The 5817-nt window shown below is 43.8% G+C and overlaps 1 pseudogene; it reads right to left on the bottom strand.

Annotated features, from left to right (window-relative positions):
* LOC122151310 overlaps positions 1–5577 on the bottom strand; it is a 12154-nt pseudogene extending 6577 nt beyond the window's left edge.
* Positions 5578–5817: the final 240 nt, after the last annotated feature.

Raw genomic sequence — 5817 nt, 5'->3', positions numbered from 1 at the left:
ATCATGGAGCTGGCACGGGATCGGGCAGTGTTTCGTTCTGCAGTGCATGGGGTCGCTATGAGTCAGAAACGACTCAACAGCACCTAACAACAACAGCCACCATGTGGGAGCTCTGGTGGCATAGTGCCTAAGGCACTTGACTGCTAACTAGAAGGCTGGTGGTTCAAACCCACCAGCCACTGCTCGGAAGGTTGGGCAATCTACTTCCATAGTGATACCACCTCGGCAACCCAAGGAGGGGTCGCTTGAGTGGGGTTCCAACTCAATGGCACATGACTACAAAAACAGCTACCATGTAAGTGGAACTATGCAAATACAAGGTGTGTGTGTGGCTCACCAAGGGGACTGGATAGCTTGTTAATAATAAGCTATGTGGTACCCTTTTGGGGATGTTGTTGTTGTTGTTGTTATTTGCCGTCAAGTCGGCCCCGACTCATGGAAATAAGATGCATACAACCCTAATGTGGGGGTTGGTCAGTTTTTCCATCCACTAGGCTTAAAATGGGGAGCTCTAGAGGGTAGCATAGTGACTAAGGCACTTGACTGCTAACCAGAAGGCTGGCGGTTCAAATCCACCAGCCACTCCTCGGAAGGAAGGTTGGGCAATCTACTTCCATAGTGATGCTGCCTTGGAAACCCAAGGAGCAGTCGCTATGAGTTGGGTCCGACTCGACAGCACATAACAACAACAACAACAACAACAAGGCTTAAAATGAGCCATCCCAGAGGCAGAAAGGGGGATCCATCAAGAAAGAAGAACCAAGAGTGGGGCACATCCTTGGACCCGAGATCCCTGCACTGAACCTCCTCGACCAGGAGACAGAGAGCTCATTACACTGCTGAGGTAGCGAGAGATGGCAAAGAGCAGCAACAAACAGTGGCAGCAGAAGCAACATAACCAGGAGGCTGTAATGAGACAGAATGGTGGGCTTCCTGGCCCACGGAGTGAGAAACTCCAGTACCTTTTGGCAGGAGGCTTGCTGGAGGAACAGAGTGCCTCTCTAGACACCTATCAGCAGAGAGAAAAGAGCTCTAACACTAGCCTGAGCAGGCTAAGGGGTCCAAAAGGCTGAGCCCAGCAAGAAACATGCTTGCAGCAAGACTGATAAGACGTCCTGATTGAAGAACTATCCTGAGTTGTTTCTGATCCTGAATTGTAACCTGTTACTTTCCTAATAAAACCCAGATTTAGGAATATTGCTTGTGATCTCTGTGGCCACTGCAATGAGTTATCAAACCTAGCAAAGAAGTAGAAAGTGCTGGGGGAAGGATGGCGGTGTCAGAATTGGTAGAAACGTTAAAGGGTGGAGGCACGTCTGAACTCGGCCTCACAGGAATCAGCCTTGGGTTGCAGGTTCTGATCCTTCTCCACCTGCGGTGAAGTTAAAATTGGTCAGACACTGTCCGCAAGCCCTTTTTGAAATAACCATGCAGAAGAGTTTGTGCTCAAGCAAATGTTTGAGCATGGTAATCTTTTATTAAAGCCTTAATGGAAATATGTAACCAGTATATGAAACATGTAGTCATGTGCCACATATTGTCCATCTGGGCAACATCTGACCACATATATGTCTGTGATTCCATAAGGATCTAATAACCCACTGCCATCGATGCTGACTCACAGCAGTGCTATAGGACAGAGAATAACTGCCCCACAGGGTTTCCAAAGCTGTAAGTCTTTAGAAGCAGACTCCCTCATCTTTCTCCCACAGTGGCTGGTGGGTTAAATGGCCAACCTTTGGGTTCGCAGCCAAATGCTTTAACCCCTGCACCACCAGAGCCCTTTTAAGGATATAATTCAGAAATCCCAATTGGAGAATAAGACATAGATGTAATGGGATGTAATTAACACAACGCCTTCCTACACGCAACCCATGTATCTCCTATCTCTTGTATACAAAATGGTTGCACCTCTAAGAATAGTACAGTATATACAAATAATGAGCTCTGGTGGCATAGTCCCTAAGGCATCTGACTGCTAACCAGAAGGCTGGCGGTTCAATCCCACTAGCCACTCCTCGGAAGGAAGGTTGGGCAATCTACTTCCACAGTGATACTGCTTCAGAAACCCAAGGAAGGGTTTCTCTGAGTTGGATCCAACTCAATAGCAGTGTGTTTGGTTTGGGTTTTTGATATACAACCTATAATGCACGTAAGGAGCTCTGGTGGCACAGTGCCTAAGGCAGCTGACTTTTAACCTGAAGGTTTGGTGGTTCAAACCCACCAGCCACTCTGTGAAAGGAAAACTGGGCAATCTACTTCCATAAAGATTTACTGCCTCAGAAACCCAGTGAGGGTCGCTATGAGTCAGAATTGACTCAATGGCAGTGGTTTTTTTTTTCTTTTCTGTTTGTTTTATAATACATATGCCTTGATGATCATAATAAAGGTCTATGTTACTGGCTTATGTATGTACTGTACAAATATAAAGTAACAAAGTGACAAGATGTGCCCACTGAATGTTTATTGCTTCAGTCCAGTAACTCAACCTTGAGCAAACATTTCTGAAAACCATTAGAATTCTTGCCTGAAATCCATCCTTCTGGCTCTCAGATGGTGTTGTAAGCTCACTCTTAGTAATTTCCTAGTACCCCAAGAACACAAAACACATTAAAAAGAACTTTGTCTCACCTCATTCTTTGGAGTTGAACTTGGACTTATACTGAGGTCTCTCTCCTACTACAATAGCCTGACTAAAGCAGTGTTTAACACTGTCTGGCACCATTTCTTTTACATTATGTAAAACAAACAAACAAAAAATACAATTGTAAATTTGTATTGGGATTATGAATATGAGTTTATTTTGGAAGAAAATATGTCTTTTAGATGTTCACTGAACAGTCAAGATAATGTTGACTTGATGGCCCAGGCTTTGGTTTATACTGAGCCCATGCATTGCAGACCTTCCTTGATTTGTACAAGAACCCGAGGTTTGGGAAGAAATGGTTTATTTCAGCTCTGCAACAGGAACGTACCAAGTGATCCAGGACCACTTCCGCATTCAGAGCCTGACAGGGTAGTGTCAGCAACCTATGTGACTACTGCAACTAAGACACTGAAAGAACTTCAATTTTATTTCATTAAAATGTAACAATAGACTCAATTCATTTGTAAGATAAATATGTTTGGAATAACCCGGGACTATAATTTGACTTTTTCCACAGTAAAATTTATGACAAGTGCTTCTTCTGGATTCTGAATGAGTACAAAGGAAGGACAGGTGCGATACCCCATACATAAGTTTATGTGGATTAGCTGTCAGTTGAATTTACAATTTTTAAAATGACAGTAACTTGATATATTGGATTAAATGAAACTTTTCATTGAACATTTCACATATACATTTTTAATTTTCCAATATACCTACTAAAATATTTCAAATTGAACCTCTGACTTGCATTACATTTGGATTAGACAGAACTGTGCTAGATGCAACAGCGGCCTTACAAAAAATACAGAAGACCAAGTACTTAAACAAAATGATGATAAAACAAATACAGTGAAACCAATGACAGGCAGAACTCAACGAGACGGCCTTGTTTTCCGGGTGTTGCGTCGTCCACCTCTGGCAGGGAGCCACCACTCTTCTATTAAGAATGCTCCCTCAGAAGCACCCAGTGGGTTCTCCTCCTCTGACAGGGTTCTGACTTTCCCAAGTTTTACTCTATCAAAATGCTAAACATTTTACCATTTTAAAAGATAAGCAGCAAAATATCCTGTACAAGACAGGTTGTTGTTGTTGTTATGTGCTGATGAGTCGGACCCAACTCATAGCGACCCCTCCTTGGGTTTCTGACGCAGTATCACTATGGAAGTAGATTGCCCCATCTTCCTTCTGAGGAGGGGCTGGTGGGTTTGAACTGCCAGCATTCTGGTCAGCAGCCAAATGCTTTAGGCACTGTGCTACCGGAGCACCTCAAGACAGGTTAGATAGATCAAAAAATAAAATGGCACTGTGGAAATTTAGATTCTAGTTTCAAAAATCCAACAATTATAATAAATAAATATGGACAAATACAGAGATGTTAATTTGTTTTGTGAGATAATGAAGATGTGGGTTTGGAAGGAAACTGGAGTAATTTGTAGGAGATACATGTTTCAAGGGTGACGTGAACGTCTACAGTTAACCACTGACTGTTGTACTGTAATAGTTTATACCTAGGGTCAAATTCCTTACATCAATAAGGCCTCTCTCCACAGTGAATTTTATATAATTACTGAGGTTTGAAGATTCACAAAAAACCTCCCAGTCTGTAAATTCAAAATACTTCCCTTCAGGGTGATTACTTATTTATTCAGTGAAGTACGAGGAATAACTAAGTGCTTTCTCACATTGCTTACATCCACTATAAGGTGTTCAGAAAGCGCTGGATACTGAAGGCTTTCCCACATTCCTGCCTTCAGGCCTCTCTCCACTGGGTTCTTCTATGTGCAGTGAGCTGTGAGGACAGAAGACCTTGCTGCACTCCTTCCACACATTAAGACCTCTCTCTAGTGTGAGTTTTCACATGACTAGTGATGTGTCAGGAATGAGGGAACAGTTGACCACAGTCCTTACTGCATAAGGCCTCTCTGCTGTGTGGATTTTCATATGTATACTGAGGTGGGAGGGATGACGAAAGGCTTTGCCACAGGCTTTACATTCATAAGATCTCTCGCCACTGTGAGTTATCATGTGTCTAGTGAGGCATGAGGACTGAATAAAGGCTTTGCCACATTCCTTACATTCATAAGGTCTCTCTCCACTGTGAATTCTCATATGTTTAGAGAGATGTGAGGAATGGTGAAAGGCTTTGCCACACTCCTTACACTCATAAGGCCTCTCTCCACTGTGACTTCTTAAATGTGACGTGAGCTGTGATGGGCAACTGAAGGCTTTGCCACACTCCTTACACTCGTAAGGCCTCTCTCCACTGTGAATTCTCAAATGTATAAGGAGGTGTGAGGAGTCCCGAAAGGCTTTGCCACACTCCTTACATTCATAGGACTTCTCTCCACTGTGAGTTCTCATATGATTCGTGAGGTGTGAGGACTGACTAAAGACTTTGCCACATTCCTTACACACATAGAGCCTTTCTGTGCTGTGAATTTTCATGTGGATAATGAGGTTTGAGAAATGAGCAAAGGCTTTGCCGCAATCCTTACATTCATAAGCCCTCTCTCCACTGTGGGTTTTCATATGCCTAGTGAGGTCCGAGGACTGATTAAAGGCTTTCCCACATTCCTTACATTCATAAGGCCTCTCGCCACTGTGAGTTCTCAAGTGTACAATGAGGTGGGAGGAGTAACGAAAGCCTTTCCCACATTCCTTACATGCATAAGGCCTCTCGCCACTGTGAATTCTCTTATGATTAGTCAGGTGTGAGGGATGACGAAAGGCTTTCCCACATTCCTTACATTCAAAAGGCCTCTCTCCACTGTGACTTCTTACATGTGAAGTGAGCTGTGATGGCCAACTGAAGGCTTTCCCACACTCCCTACACTCATAGGGTTTCTGGGCACTGCGAGTCTTCGCAGGAGCGCAGAGGTAAGAGAGACAACTGCGGGCTTCTCCACATCCCTTACACTGATGGGCATCACGTCCAGAGGGAGATGTGATATGATGGTTATGTGATGAGTGATCCATCATGGGTTTTCCACACTCAAGGCATCCAGAAGGATATGCTTCCACAGGCGTTCTCTTGAGCACAGAAAGATCTGGAATCCGGCTGAAGGTCTGTCCACACTGACGGTCTTCATCACTTTCACAGAGGTTCCCTACCACATGCTTTCTGTTAAACACAGGCAGCAGGCTGTCAGGTATGAATTCACCATTAG

The sequence above is a fragment of the Orycteropus afer genome, unplaced genomic scaffold (genome assembly GCF_000298275.1).
Source record: "Orycteropus afer afer isolate SDZICR_OR568_19922 unplaced genomic scaffold, OryAfe1.0 scaffold00384, whole genome shotgun sequence".
Lineage (NCBI taxonomy): Eukaryota > Metazoa > Chordata > Mammalia > Tubulidentata > Orycteropodidae > Orycteropus > Orycteropus afer.
The sequence above is the reverse complement of the archived record's forward strand: the minus strand, read 5'-3'. Positions and strand labels throughout refer to the sequence as shown.